At 39.5% G+C, this 16,738-nt stretch overlaps 1 protein-coding gene across 11 annotated transcripts in view; it reads right to left on the minus strand.

The window, feature by feature from the left end:
• Nucleotides 1-16,738, minus strand: part of WWOX (WW domain containing oxidoreductase) — a 952,562-nt gene that overhangs the window by 838,049 nt on the left and 97,775 nt on the right. The gene's annotated exons all lie outside the window — the stretch shown is intronic.

Raw genomic sequence — 16,738 nt, forward strand, 5'->3', positions numbered from 1 at the left:
TGCGGTTGCTTTTTTTTTTTTTTTTAACTTTCTTTCTCCAAATCAATCCAACAGAAAGTGAATTGTGGTCAATGCATAATAAAAATCAGAGTGACTCTTAGGAAAATTATTAGCATTTTGAAGTGATGGTTTCCTACTTCTTCAAATTCAAAAAAATAGCTTAGCAAGCCCAGGACTTCCTGAAATACTGGAGTTCTAGACTGCTCTTTTTCAATGCTTTCAAAACTCAAAGGGCACAGTGCAATAGAAATCCGGCTATTGAATAATGGGTAAACCCTGCAGAGATGTACAAAAACACGGCTGCTTGAGCCAGTGCCTTGGTGAAAGGCCTGGAGCCCACCCCTGCACACATGAACTTCTCATGACCCTCAAGTATACTCATGTGATATATCGCAAATACCATAAAGCAGATTTGTAATTACAGAGAGCAACTGATTTTAAAAAGCCTCTATCGAAATGAGTGCTCATAAAAATATAATAACCCAGACCAGAGAATTCAAGGATTAGAGCATTTTGAACATTATACTTCAAATTTACAAAGGCTGTGTATTAGTTAGCATTCACAAAGGTTAAAAAAAAATGGAATAGCTGTGTACATGGTGACTTCATTATAAAATCTAGATATAAAACAAAGAATATGAAACCACTCCCACCCCATGTTCAGGGCTAAAACCAGTTAAGTTCCCCTAATGTAATTAAAAAGCTGGTCCTGTGATCCATCCTCCTATTTGCAGATTTCAAAGTTAGGGAACATAGCATCTGTGGGAAAACCAAGAGGAGTACTCATTACATAGATGCCTCCAGGGCCAAGCCCTGGGGATGCCTTTTCCCAGTGGAAGGAATCAGCATAGAGTCCAAGGAGAAGAAAATGTCCGCAGATTTTGTTGAGATTGAAGGTATATCCTGGAGTGAAAACTGAATCATCAAAGGAAAATATTTCAAATTTTTGGGTAAGCTGAAATGGGGCGTCTATCATGGAATCCATTCATGGAGAGAGAAGCCACACATTGTCTGATACAGGTCACCACAGCATATTAAAAACATCCTCCATCCAGCTGTTATGATAGGGAAAGATGTATCTTGAACAGAGTTAAATAAATCCCCGTAAGAATGGAATGTCAGCTAAGCATGTTGGCCATTAACAGTGTCTTAAGAACATTTCAGTTATGTGGAAATACGAGAAAAACGTAACTGTAGTGTTTGGCTTTGAACCTGAACTGGTTTCAGCTGAAGTGACCACTTCCAGCCAAAATGAATGAATATTTCTTTCTTGGCCTTCTTCCCACAAATCTCTAAAAGATAATAGTGCTGAATGAAGACAAGTCCTTTAGAAACAAACAGACACAGATACTCATTCCTTTTGAATCTCTAGATAAATGAGAGTAAGAATCCTGAGAAGCAGTTTACATTTCTCGAATGAGTTTCATACATCTCACTGAATCTTCAAAAGAGCCTTCCTTAGGAAAAAGTAGATTCGAATTTAAAACAATTTTATTTCTCTCATTAAAAAAAAAAGGGGGGATCCCTGGGTGGCGCAGCGGTTTGGCGCCTGCCTTTGGCCCAGGGCGCGATCCTGGAGACCCGGGATCGAATCCCACGTCGGGCTCCCTGCATGGAGCCTGCTTCTCCCTCTGCCTATGTCTCTGCCTCTCTCTCTCTCTGTGTGACTGTCATGAATAAATAAATAAAATCTTTAAAAAAAAAAAAAAAAAAGGGGATCCCTGGGTGGCGTAGCGGTTTGGCGCCTGCCTTTGGCCCAGGGCGCGATCCTGGAGACCCGGGATCGAATCCCACATCAGGCTCCCGGTGCATGGAGCCTGCTTCTCCCTCTGCCTGTGTCTCTGCCTCTCTCTCTCTCTCTCTGTGACTATCATAAATAAATAAAAAAATAATAATAATAAAAAAAAAAATCAGCCCCTTGAGGGAATCTCTAAGTTTCTCAGGTTTCAAAATCTGATTTTCTTTATCATGCCCCAAATCTGTCTGAACAAGAATTTCTGCCCAACAGTGAGCTCCCCTTTCATGACATCCATATCTACCAAGATTCACTTCTACGGACCTCTGCAAATCCCTAGTTGTGAATCCCTAACTGAAGCTCGTGCAAGCAAGTTCAAGACTGGAGGGAGTGCCTGATGAGTTGCAACCAAGCAAGGGATGGGAGTGGAGGTAAGGGCACGATGTCATGTATATTTATCGGTTTCGGATAACTGAGACCCCACAGATACTCTCTTTACCCATCCCCACTGCTGTAAGTTAATGAATAGACAAACACGTCCGTTTCTGACTGCAATCACCCTGGCACTACTTCTCGCTAGTGAAGAACTGAAATTCTTCAATAGCTAAGTTTTCCTACTCAGGATCTTCAGGAAAGTCATTTTTGAGGACATGGGTGAAATACTGCATTCTTTAAAAAAAAAAAAGGTTATACTTATTTTCATTTTCTATCATCTGATATGTTACATACTGTGTAAGTTTCTTATCCTAATAGAATATAACAGACTTCACCTTATTCACAGGTGTGTCCTAACCCATACCAGGCACTCAACTAAGACTTATTGAACAATTGAATTGAACAATATGGAATACACTGGATTCCATTTTGTGTAGAAAAAGAAAATCAAAGTTTAGGCCTCTTAAAATATTGACATGCATTGCAGAATTTACTGTACAGGCAAACTTGAAGAGAAGTCCAATGAGAAGAACTTCTAAACAATGGCAACACAATCAAGATAGGCCCCATTCCAATCCTGTATTTCTCTGAATCAGCTACTCCTTAGGTACACATATTGCTCCGCTCAGCCAATGGCAATTCCAGGAGAGAGGCAATTGATAATAATTATGTTTTCTGCCTTCTCTTGGGTTATGAATTTATCATGATGCAAAAGTTGAGCTACTCTGATGCCACGTTAACAATGATAAACACCATAAAGACAAAAAAGAAACTAAATTTAAGCATTTAGATTCTGCAGGGGAGTTTATTAAACGGATTAACTAAGGAAAGGCAAAGCCACGCAATTATGGAAAACAGGTAGCAGCACTCCTGGCTGGCTATTTTTGATGGCCACCTGAGAACAGATTTCAAATGCCCTCATTTCTGCAGGTACATTATCTTGTGTTTTATTGTTATTCACAGCTGCAAGTTGATTAATTTGTATTCAGAAATTCTAAGTGGCAAATGTGCAACGCATAGTAATATACATTTTCTTTATGGACACAGTGAAAATGCCTAAGCCACATCTCATGTGTAACTCTTGCTCAACCAGTGAGCAAAATGCATAAAAGAGTTTTACGAAAAGCTTTGAAAGAGTTGGATTTGAAAGGAAATCTGCCAGAAGAAGCCCCTCTCCCCACCCATTCTCTTAAAAAACAACAAAAAACACACATACACACACAAAACAACAGCAACAACAAAAACCTAAGTCTGAAGGAAAATCAAACAAAGAGAATAGTTGGGTAATGTCTGGCTGCCAGAATCATCAATGTTGTCAGTTCATATTCTTGTCTCCTGCTCTCTAGGCATTTCTAATAAAACCCAGAAACACCAGTGATGAGTCGCACCAACGGACCTGTGCACCACAGTCAAAGCTTAAATAAGAGGTAATGGTATTTGTTAAATCCATTGCCTAAATGCAATCATGGTAGGTTCTTAAGAATACCGAACTATCTCTCCGTTTTCTGCACTAAGGAGATAAGGAGTGGCGTGGATAACCAAAATGGGTGGAAAATATATAATCACTGGTTTGGTAACACATATCCTGATCCGTCCCTCTCCTCCATCAGCCCCCTAGTCTATGCCCCTCACTGATTTATTTTCCCAATCATGTTTCCCCTGTTTAAAGTGAGTTTACATTCCCTTTCACACTGAACCTCAGAAGTAGATCTGAGACCTTGCTTCCTAGCTGGAGAAAACACCTTTCCCATTTGAAGCCTTTGCAAATTATCCATGGCTTTGACAACAGGTACTCAGCAGTTGACAATATTCTCATTGGAAAGTTTCATCAACCACCTAAGGTCACTTAAGATGCAATTAAAGTGCTATATTGCTGGGTAAACATACTCATCAATATTATTCAAATGCAATTTTTACTTTTTCATAATTTCCAACGTTTAAAACTCCTAACTGCCATGGACACGGCCCAAAGAATGTATCTGTCAAATACTCGCATACATTAGTTTGTGTTGTTTTCCACCCAAGACACCACAAACACAGCTAAACTCCTGAATCCAGGCTTTTGCAAGGTCACTAGAGCACCTCAGACATGACTGTAGACACTCCCACTATTTGTCACTCTTTAATTCAAACATTTCCCCAAACTTTCCTGGGCAGCATATATTAGATGGATTAGAAAATACCAAACTGTAAACGAGGAAAGAGACATCCGAGAAGGTTCTCTCGGGAGAAAGAACAATGCATGAGCTAGTAGAATTCATGAGGAAGGGTGGTACTGAGGGAGGCACTCTGGAAAAGGCTTCGCTAAAGGAATTCCATGTGGTCTGGATGTTTATGGCTTAAATGAGCTACCGACACTGAAACAGCCCACTTAATTAACCCAAAAACAAAAAGTATGGGCTGGGAATCTGAGACCTACAGAAACTCCAGAAACAGAAATTACTTCTTCCTCACGCTAATCACTCCAGGTCCTATAAATACACATAAGGTCACCAACAGTCCACATCATTATTTTTCAAAAATTATTACAGAAGAAACTAAACTTCTAAAGGGCCAGATATAGGTTAAATCATAAAACAGTGATGAAGAAAGTGAAGGTCTTTTCCAGAGTTCAAAAGAACAGGAAAATTTTAACTTGAGTTAAAAGGTTATTTGATCAAGAATCAGGAATTCAAGGTTCCAAGGGGGAAAAAAAAAAAAAAAAGATTTATTTCTTCAAAAAATATTTATGGAGTTTTGCTGAGTATCCACACTATGATCCCTAGCTTTATTTTTGCAACAGAGAATTAATATTTGCCCTTATTGGTATGTTAAACTCAACCGATAGGAACAGTTAAGTAGACATATGATCACATGTTGGATAGATCCCACAGACAGCACTATACACATGGGAATGCTGGTATTATTTTATTGAGTCAAATGACAAGCTCCTTAGCACAAACCAGCCCTGGCATAATTCGAAATGACAAATAATCTAAGATATAAGAATAAAAATGAGTAGACATCAGGTGACCAAGGAGAGTGCTGTTAGATCCAACTTTTTATATAAGCACCACAAAGGACTCCAAACACTTAAGTTGAGATTGACACTTAAATTGGAACAGAAAGCCACCAGAGCCCTACCCTGGCAGAGCATTTCCACAACTCCAAAAGGGAGAAGAGAATACGAAATGATCTTCCAGCTGACACTGAAATGATGAAAGATGAAATCTCAACATTTGTCAAATAATGCCATTCACCAAAAGGCTCAAATTTTAAAAGCCTAAAATATACATATTTAAGTCATTTGAAATCCTATTTCATCTAGGAGAATGTGATTCCTAGTCATGAATCAGATGCCAATTGAGGTGGGGGGGGGGTGATAATGCATCTGGTCCTTCTTCCTCATAGATGCCTCTTTCCCATCCACTGAAGACGAAGTAGCAAGGGCAACAGAACACCTTAGACTTCGCGATGACCTTCTTGTGTCCTGCAACCAGCACTTGCTCTCCCCTGAAAGGCTGGAGGAGATGGGCCCCCGGAGTGGGAAGAAGCATCAAGGCATTTGTGATGTCCTCCAGCTCCCTAGAATGGTATTCCTTCCCAGCCCACTCTCCCCATGGCCCAGGCTGATGTTATTTGATTACCATAACTCTATTGGCCAGAGAGATGGTCCATAGGCCATGTTGGTATGGTGTCCTGGTGACATCTGGTGGTGAAATAGAATATAAATAAGCCTAAAATTCCACCCATGGCTGCATTCGGGCTAACTAGAAACCTAATTTCACCTTTGTTTTTCTACCTAAGTTACTTCTGACTTTACCCATCCTTCTCTGAAGAGGAGCATCTTCTTGCCAGTAAACAAGAGGCATATACTGGGGTCTAGGGAACACATACATTTAATCACACATCAAAGAAAACACTTCCCAGAAGTGATCATATACAAGACAGCAGCAACTTTCATTAGAGGAATGATAGGTATTTTCAAAGAGATAAAGATTCTGTCTCCCATTGGTCACCATCTATCCCACTGGACAAATAAAAAGGTAGCAGTACGGAACTATGGCAAGAAGGTGAAAGCGGCCAGGTAACACGTGTCTAGTTTCCCAGACTTCTTAAAGAAAGCATGGGTTAAGATGATAAAACCTCTTGAATTTCTATGAATAGCTATTCAATTGTGAGTAACTAAATAGTGTTAAAATATGTTTTACCACATCTTTCACCACAAAAGGTTAACTTAGGGTGTTTCTCTATCTGGGGTTAAAAATTAATCTTCTGGAGAAGATTCCACAAATAAAATGATTCCATAGTAATATTAAGAACCCACTTGGCTCTGACTGCAAACAGAGATGAAAAATATTACGTAGCACTGAGGATGCTAACAAGAAGGTAAACCATCTATATTGTGAACTGAAGAAGTACAGAAGAAGGGTATGTAGATGCTGACATAAATACCTCTCAGTGTCCAAAGTAATTTCTTTTTAAACATTTAGGAAGGCAAGAGGTGCATATAATGGAAGGGATATGAATCTGTCTATATGAAATCCTTATGTCCGGGAACAGCTCTTAACAGATTGACCTGGTCAGTGGAAATGCATTTCCTCATATGACAAACTGAACGTGTACCTTTGATAAGTGTGCCCATCAGCAGGAACCACAACACAGCCATGCCTGGCCTTTTATTACCTATTCAGTGTGACAATAAATGAGACACATTTGTTACCTAGTATTGCCTAGAAGAGTGGCACAGCAGTGAGGACTGAGCTACACAAGAAAATGTCATGGAATACAAAATAAAATTTTGAAGCATTTTTATTCTAGTATTTTCTAAGCAATGCCTAGGAAAAATCATTATTAAGGTTTCTCTGGCATAATGTGTATCCCTGAGGATGTGGCAATTTTAAAGGTAAGATCTGGGATTCCCAGGTGGCTTAGCAGTTTAGTGCCGCCTTCAGCCCAGGGTGTGATCCTGGAGTCCTGGGATCAAGTCCCACATCAGGCTCCCTGCATGGAGCCTGCTTCTCTTTCTTTCTTTCTCTCTCTCTCTCTCTCTCTCTCTCTCTCTCCTCTTTCTCAAATAAATCAATAAAATCTTTTAAAAAAATAAATAAAGGTAAGATCTGGAAACTCGAAATATTAGGGAGCCTTCTCTTATATGGCTGGAAGTGTCAGGCTTGGTGTCTTTTCCAAACCAAATTAAACCTAAACTCAAATTCCAGGTAGGTGAAAAAAAAAAAAATTCCAGGTAAGTGGAATTAGAGCATTTTTCCCCATGGGGCTCATGTCTGAGAATCTAAGATTATCCCTTGCCCACCCTCATTCCACTAATGTCTTAAGGATACCCAGATGTTGCTGAGGAATAGGTAACTAAGCAGTATATGTCTTCATTCTCAAAGGGAGCCAAAATGCCAAGTTCTTATTTTGTTGTTTAGATGCAGAAGTCACAGTAAAAGGAGTCACAGTTCCAAAACTATTTCTTAAAGTCTTGGGTGGGAAAAAAAACAATTATATATTTAGATGTAATACCGAAGTGAGTCAAGTTATAAAAAATGGAAAATACTGTCTATTTCAAAGAGACATATTGGTTGGAAGCTGAAAAACAAAATGTACCCCCCCCCAAAAAAAAAAAAGGATTCCAGGATTTTACATGTCAACTTAGTACTTTGTGAATTAATACAGAATAATTGCACTGGAGTATAGTTTTCTTAATCAGCCCAGGTGTATTTACTGGGGAAGGAATAAATTATTCCAATAACTGGTGTTAGGACAATGACTAATCATCTGGGGAAAAGAAACCAGATCCTTACCCCATTTCTCATGGGAAAATAAAATAAAATAAAATAAAATAAAATAAAAATAAATAAATAAACCCACCAAACCTCTCCCCAATGAATTTAATGATTTTAAAGTCAAATACAGATAGGAACATTTAGCCAAGAAAACAGACAGGAGAATAGAATGTTACAGTGAAGAAGGGCTTTTAAAGCATAACAACAAAGAGCAAAGACAACAGAGACCAGGCTGATCAATTTAACTACATTAAAATTAACCATAAATTTCTAAGACCAAAAAAAAAGGCAGAGATCCTGAAGAAATATCTATGATATATATAACAAAGGGTTACTATCCTGACCTGAACACACAAAAATTCTTATCAGTTCATAGACATAAAGGCACAGTGATAGAAATCAATGGACATGAATAGACCATTTCAAAAGAAGGCATTGTTGTTAAGTACATATATATAAAAATATTTATGTAGCTTCACTAATTCAAGGTAATGCACAGCAGAAAAAAAGCATGCCAAGGTTCAATCTGGCTTTCAAAAACAATAGTGAAAATATAAGCAAGTAATCTCTCAATCTTCCCAGAAGACAATTTAGCAATTTATCTCGAAGCCCACTCCTCCTCTTGTCACCAGCCCTATCCAGGCATACTCTGAAATCATTCACTGATGTGTGTGCTACAAAGACATTCACTGCAATTCCATTTACAATCAAGAAAAATTGTGAATAATTGTATGTCCAACAATAGGGGATATCAGTTAAGTAAATGATAATCCACCCATACGTTAGGGCACTGAGCAGCTACTAAAAATGATGCTGCGGAACAACTGTATAGCACAGAAACAGTGTTAAGTGGGAAAGTGCAGTTTTCAGGACAATTCTATTTTTTTAATCTGAGTATTTTTAAACTTTTTACAAGCAATATATGTTTTTGATATAAGAAACTAAAGATGGTTATTTTTGGTTATTTCACCAAAAATAATAACTTGATCCACTTAATAGGAAAGGAAAAATAATGCAGATGTAGCCTCTGGTCCCTTCCTTTCCACTGAAAGATCATGGGAGCCTCGGCAGTCATTTAGTCTGTTTGGGCCTCAGTTTCTGCATGTGTAAAACAGGAATAATGACCCCTTCCATATCTCAGATGTACAGAGAAGGCTAATAACCTGATTACATGAATATATTCTCTCTAGATGCATAAAAGTCTATTTTGCTGTGTTGTTGTTTTGGAAATGCTGTTATCATACCAACAATGTGAAAAAAAAAAGCTGCTCAATTCTATTTAACAAATGTGCCCACCTAGTTGGGCTGAAATGCCTTCCTGCAGTCTCTCTGCAAGTGAATTCAAACACCCTCTCCTTCTAGCAGCCCCGCCCAGCTGCAGGGAAGGCTTCCTCTTTCTGTTTCCCATGACATCTGCTCTGCATTGCCAGGTCCCTCAGACCATTTCCATGTTTTCTGTGGCATCATTTCATGGTCTGCCTCTCCTCATCTTGAGACATCCCTCACTCTGCCTGCCCCACCTTCCACAGGTTAAGAACCCCAGCATGCCTGACATGGGCCACATCAATCTCTTGGGGACCAGCCAAGCTTGAAAAGTACAAAAAAAGGCACATTCCACACAGGTACAGGGGTTCTCAGCCTTGCCACTACTGACTTGTGGGAGCTGGGCAATTCTTTCCTGGGGCCCGTCCTATGCATTGTAGGATGCTTAGCAGCATTCCTGGCCTGAACTCACGAGATGCCAATAACAACTCATTCCCTCCCTTCCCCAAAGAGACACGACAACGAAGACATCTCCAGACATTGCCAAATGCCCCCAGAGTGATAAGGGGGCAGACTGCACACAGTAAGAATGGCACTATTTTCTTATTACTAATGGGCATGTCCTCTAAGCAGCAGACACGGAGATCAAATAAATGATCATTTCAAGCACGGTGCCTTGACAAGAGAGTCCATGCGAGCGCCTCAACCAGTCTCCTGAGACTGAACGATGGCTGACAGGGAGGGCACTGTTCTCTTCCCTCCTCAGGTTCTTTCTCAGCCTTGAGCAAAAGGAAGGGGACAGCCCCCCTGAACCCAGAGCCTATTTGCGTCTCCTCTGAGAGCATGTTCTGGAAGCACTACGAAGCGAGCGTGAAGATCTTTTGTGAGATTACTTATCTCAAGCGCGTGTCACTTTTTCAGCACCATAAAACTGAAATACTTGAAATAGATGTCACTACATTTGTCATGAACTGACATGGCCAATTAATATTACAAATTCACCATGGAGAAACGCTTCCAGCTCCCAAGGTATAAACTGCTGAACATCACAATTTCATCTTGTAACAATGGGCCAACCTCGCCAGGGCTATAAATACGACGAAGTTGATTAAATGGTAAAGAGCACTGTTCACTGGGAGTCGCTTTCCAGGGTTGACACTTGCACCGCACCTAAAGTTAACAGGTGCCACCAGTGTCTTGGCTGAAAAAATATACTTTTTCTCTCTTTCTTCGGGAAAAAGTTGACTGCTGCGTACCATGTCATTCTTCTCCCCACAGCTAGCAGGTGGCATGCTCATTATGTGGCATGAAAGATTCTGGACACAGTTGTCCCAAGTTGTGGTGCCATTTAGCTGGTTGGTCTTTTTCTCTCTTTTTTTTTTTTTTCTTTTCCTTTCTTCTCTTCCTATCATCCTTTCTTTCCTTCCTTCTTTCCTTTCTTATGTAATTAAGTGGTGCCATAGCCAAACTCCTCCTCCTAATGAGGCCCAGGTGGGCTTTTGACCCTGAGACAGACATGTTGGAAATGAACTGGAAACAGCAACTGGCCTCCCCTTACCTTCTCAGGAGCCTGCTTCGCCCCCTGGGAGTGGACCATCTTAGCGCTCAAGCAGAAAAACACCATTGTTCCCAGTCACACAGTGATTACTGGGTGATTTTCAAACACTCCACTCACCACTACAAAGAGCGGGCATTTGACATGAACTCTACAGGGTATTTAGGGGCTGAAAAGCCTTGACTTTCCTTTCTTGGTGGAAGTTTTAAGTTCCAGTCCTGTGGCTTACTTCTTTACATTGTTGGTTTGGAAGACAGAGAGAGTGTAAGGGAAGAGATTATGTATTAAGGAAAATAAGTAGTGGCCAATAAATTACCCAAACAGAATAAACAAAGTCGACTCTGGAAATAAGGTTTTGGAAGAAGGTGAGACCTATATGCATGAGCGTATGAAATGAGAGAGAAATGTGTCAAAAACAAATTACAAATCTTCCAAATACAGGATTACACATGAATGAATGGTAATAATCACACATCACTCAAACTCAGTGTGTGTATTATGTCCTGCATTTCATCAAACAGAGTTAGCTCTTGGGTCATTAATTAGCAACCTCGGTTCTAGATACCAGAATCTGAGAAAGGCTATATAGCATGCTGGTCCTGCCTCGGTACTGTGATTCATTTCCTTATCCACTTCTCTTTTTCGTCCATTTTGCAAAAAAAGAAAGAAAAAAAAAGCCTTCTGAAGAAAAAGAAGACTTTTCCTTTCAAAAGAATACTCATGAGTCTTTGCTCACAGAGTTCACCATTAATGGAAGTAGGAGACGGCTTTCTTCAAAGCACATTTAATTAAAGTAATTTACTAACTCCTTTATGTCTAACACACACACACACACACACAATACTATAAGAAGTTTTATGTATTTATACTGTACTTTTTTTCCCTTATTTTTATTCTCTCGATAATGGACTCTTCCTGTTTTAGAAAGCAGAACCACTCCATACAAAGAACAGTTTACTCAAATACAAATAGAAATTATAGAAAATATAAAAATCCCAGTAAACCCTTTAATCTCTAACTTTCCAAGCAGGTGAATTAATATAGAGGACATTCGAGATTTATTTTCTTTAAGCTCCAACAGTGAAGAGTGTTTCAAAGTCATTCTCAAAGCTCTGGAGATTTTAAAAATCCAAATGAACCAAGCTTAACTCTGTGGTGTGATATATAATAAAATCTACTCCAGGATTCACCTACTTAAAGATATACGGTACATTTGGATAAGAGAAAAAGAAATAAGAGAATCTAAACATATACGGATCTAACGATTAAAATTTTTGAATAAAGGTTTTTTCCTTTAAGTGATAAACACAAGCTTCTCAGCGGGTATTTTGTACCTTGATTTTTCCAAAAAGAAATTATTGTAGCAAATGCTACACGAAGGGAGGAAGCTACGAGCACGTTTCCCAACCAAAACAAGGTCCCTACCCTGTAACTGTGGGCACCTCAACATCATACTATAGCTGAGAATTGCCCTTGGAGTCCTTTCACTCTTCTTGGTTTGAGTCACTCCACCACCTGTAAATTGCTTTTCATGTCAAAGAGAGTGTAAATGGTCTTATCCTTAAATTTCTTGTCTTACATGAGAAAACATTAAGCATATTTCAAATAAAAATTTACAATTATCAACAGGCGTGTGAAAGATTAAATACCCAAGCTAAGACAGCTAAGTTAAAAAAAATAAATAAGAAGGTGATAAAATGGAACAGAGAATTTTGATTTTCTCTTTATAATCTGAAAATATCACTGGAGACTGTGGAGGAAGCCAAGGAACAGTCAGAATGCCTTTGGGGAATACTTAGGAAAAGTCATTTCAGTCATACAGTTATGATCGAAAGGAACATTTGTTAGATAATTGTTATTCACACTAGTAATTACCCAAACTGAATAAACAAAGTCAGCTTTGAAACTCAAATTATGGAGGAAGGTGAGGACTCCATGCTTGACTGTATAAAATCAGAATGATACTAGTTAATGTTATTCTTTTGCTTAATTGGAAACATACTCGATATAACCAGCCTTGCAATCACATGAAATTCACCCACATTGTATATGAGGCTCAAGAAATGGAACCCAAAACCCAAGAAATGGAACCCCCAAGAAATGGAACTCCAAACTCAGGAACACATCAAACAAAATTCCAACACATTCTAGACACCATTGATCGGATAAAGAATTTGAGTGAGTGCCCTGAATAACATGCATTAGCAATCATGGGGCATTACTTTACATACCATAGAAAGAGAAGTCATTTTAAATTACTTTTGAATTTATAAAAATACAATTGATAGAGTAATTACACTGATGATTCCTGAAACATTTTTAAAAACACTATTACTTCTTAAGATATAGTTCGTACACAATACAATTCACCCATTTCAATCGTACAATTCTGTGGGTTTTTGTGTATTCAGTTATGCAACCATCACCACGGTCAAGAAAAGAGAAGAGAAAGAAAGGGAAGGAATAGGGAGAGAAAGAAGGAAAGGAGGAGCAAGAGACTTAGAGGCACATCATCTACGGCGCATTCTCATGATGTTTGTCGCTGTAGGATTCTCCACTCTTTTCCAAGGTGACAGAGCGCCAGTTGCCTGGTTGCCAAATAAACTCTCTCACCAAATAAAGCAAGAGAGAAAGCAAAAGAAAACTGTTCATTCGCAAAACTGAGACTCACCGAGTTAAAAAATTAAGTTGTACAGATCAGAAATGTAATCATAGGAGACAAGCTCTGAGAGTTTTTCAATCACTGTGGGGCTGCATCAATTTAAAGTCATGTTACATTAAAGAGAAAAACGTCTGGGAGAGTCCCCCCGTGTCACTTTAGATTAGATTTGTTGTTGTTATCAGGCTGTGCATTTTGTCGGCTTTATTTTACATTTTAAAGATATTGCTTAATGCCCATAAATAAGAAACATATAACCTATGACTTGTTCTCGTTTGCCCAGAGATTAGCAGGCAGCACAAATTAACATGAAGAGTGAAACACAGTGTTCATCTAGATTCATATTAACATATTAACTAACTTCCTCAGAGCAATCAAACAGAAGGCAACTTCAAATCCAGCGACTTTTGTTTTTTTTTTTTTTTTAACTCTACTCCACTTAATTTAAAAGTTACACAAAAATCAATTTGTGGTCTGTCTCCCTTCACCTATTCCACCATGTAGGAGGGAAGTGGAAAATTCTATCCGGTTTGTCTCAGCATCTCGTCAAGTGCTACTTCCTTTAGCTCACCAGGATCTTGTTAAATTGCACACGAGTTTAGTTCTGGGCTCCAAGGATCTCTAAACATCAAGTTGCATAAAGGTGACACTTCACCAATTTAAGTGATAAGTTTTCAAATTGTGAAGCGCCTAATTGCAACAATAAATTCACCTGGCTTTCCTCTCTGACCAGACATCCGTATCTTTAACAAACAAAAGTGGCAGTTTAAAAACAATTAGACTCAAAAACTCTAATGAATAAAAATCACTGTTTCTATAGTGAGTATATAAACCTGGATGTGCTTCTACATGGCATGGCACACAGGCTAAAGGCTTCAGGAGCCAGGAAAGGGCCTGCCTCTGAAAGTCACGCCCCTAGACATCAGACATCTAGAGAAAACGTTAAATCCTCATCGTGACAGGCAAAAATGCAGTGACTTTATCATTATAGTGTGTTTTCCTTAGAGGAAGGAGAGTGCTCTTCATATTGTTTGACCACAGAATTCGATAAAAGACTGCTTCCTCCCCATACAGTCCAATCATAACACCCACCAACAAACCACCTCTTAATGACAAGGGCACTGAGAAAAAAAAAGGAGGGACAAAGTCTACAAAAAATTGAGACGGATGAATAGGGTTGGGCCTTTGCTTTCCGTGGAAGAGGAGGCTGGTGCTGAATATTACAGGAAACTGGCATGTGAGTTTCCAAACTGGCTCTGAGTTGCCAAGGGCATGTCATCCAGAAGGATCTTTGAGGGTCATTTGACTGCACTCTATTTCCCGCTTACATGCTGACTTCGGAACCTGACCTCTGCAGAAGACGAGTCTCCACGGTCTCCATAGCATACAGAATTATTTATCCCTGTACCCCTATATATTAAACACCCTTTCCCGGTAGGTGAAATAACTGTTTGCTGAGTGAATGGATGAATCTTATGTTGAACGTTACTAGCATGTGCAAAACACTTCATGTGACACCTGGCACGTAATAACTTTCAATAAGAGATTTCTCTGCTGAACTCCTGGTAAGCTTTTTGGTGCCTCTTAAGGTCAGAAGCTCAGAACCTGGCAGAAAAGTCTGGTAAGGCTCTGATCTCATCAGGTGGATCATGCTCAGCACAGCAGGGATTTGCAAATAGCAGTGTTCTGTCTTTAATAGTAAATTAGCCCATGCAATTATTTGGGATCCTTTACTTTCTACTGCTCAAACAAAAGCAATTTCCTCCTTGCCCTCCATGCTCTTCTTGTACCTTTACCATTTTTTTCACCACGGTTGTACCTACATACAGTTGTACCTATTTCTACCAGCCAGAAAGCAGGACCAACCTATTATCCTCCCTTTGGGCACTAAGCCATTCCATACATCCTGAGAGGAAGGCCAGGAAGTTAGGAAGGAAGTGCTGAATTTTATTACTGTGTATGTAGGGCAATGTGCTAACATTGTGTGGGAGACAGAACAATGCCACTCCCTCTCTCAAAGGTGCCCAGGTCCTAATGCCCAGAACCTGTGAACAAACTTAGGTCACATGGCAAAGAGGAATTCAGGTTGCAAATGAAATGAGATTGCTAATCAGCTGAACCTTAAACAGGGAGAATGCCGTGGGTTACCCAGGTGGCCCCAAGGATCAAAAGTGTGGGGGCCTTAAAGACAGGGAACAAGACCACCCCTGGAGCCTCCAGAAGGGAACCCACATCAGACTTCAATCCTACAAACCTGTGAGGTAAGAAGTGGGTGTTGTAGAACCACTACATTTGTAGTCATTTGTAACAGCAGCAAGAAGAAACTAATACTTCTGGATACAGTGAGCATAACTCCTGTCAACCCACCAGTGATCTGATTCACAAATATCCCAGCAAAGTGTCGATCTGCTTTAAATAATTAAGCCAGACTTCAGGGGTCACAAAGACAAAAAAGAAATTTTGTATTTGTTATCAGTATTACTATGGTTTCCTTATGATTTGTGCTTTTCAGCTGTTCATATTTAACAGACCAGAATCAGAAATCTCTTAAGATGGAATGGCCCACATAGGTCACTTGCCAAGGCAGGCAGTGTGCTTCCTGGAGAGGGCAATAGATAGCCACATGCTCCTGATACTGCTATGCCTTTTACTAGCTATCCTATCTTAAACCAGTTAACCTGAGCCCCGGTTTGCTCTGTTGTAAAATGGAAATAACAATAGTTCTAACACCTCAAGGATGATCATTAGGGTGTAAAAAGATAGGACACTTATGCATACAGTGCTCAACTCAGCACCTGACACATAGTGTTTGAAACTAGCAAGAAACAGCATGGGACTTAAGTGATTTGCCAAAGAGCAGAGTTACATGGCAAAGATAGAAATACGATGCAGTCTCCCTTCCCCGGCTAATGATACTCCCCTACAATACCCTGTGTCTGATACAGAACCTTTCATTGACTCAAATCAGTGGATTTGAGCCCACATTGGCTTAAATATCAAGGACAATCCTCTTAATTTAACCCCATTCTTATACAGGTCTCTATAAAGCCATTTGAATATAATTAAGTAGCAAACACTGTCACACCAACAGGACTAAAATATACCAAGCCGAGACACAGATTCCAGCCTAGCTCCAACTGTTTAAACTGGACAAAAAAGAATATGTATTCATTGACTGTTGACATTCAACCCATTTTCACGAAGATAAGGTGGTTCATTAGCAAACAGACATAAAATCAAACTATGAAACCTACGAAGGCCAAAGTGCATACAGAAGAGCGGAGCATCACGGTCACAAAGAAACCAAGAGCTAGCCTGGCACT

Source organism: Canis lupus, chromosome 5 (assembly GCF_011100685.1).
Source record: "Canis lupus familiaris isolate Mischka breed German Shepherd chromosome 5, alternate assembly UU_Cfam_GSD_1.0, whole genome shotgun sequence".
NCBI classification, from domain to species: Eukaryota; Metazoa; Chordata; class Mammalia; order Carnivora; family Canidae; genus Canis; species Canis lupus.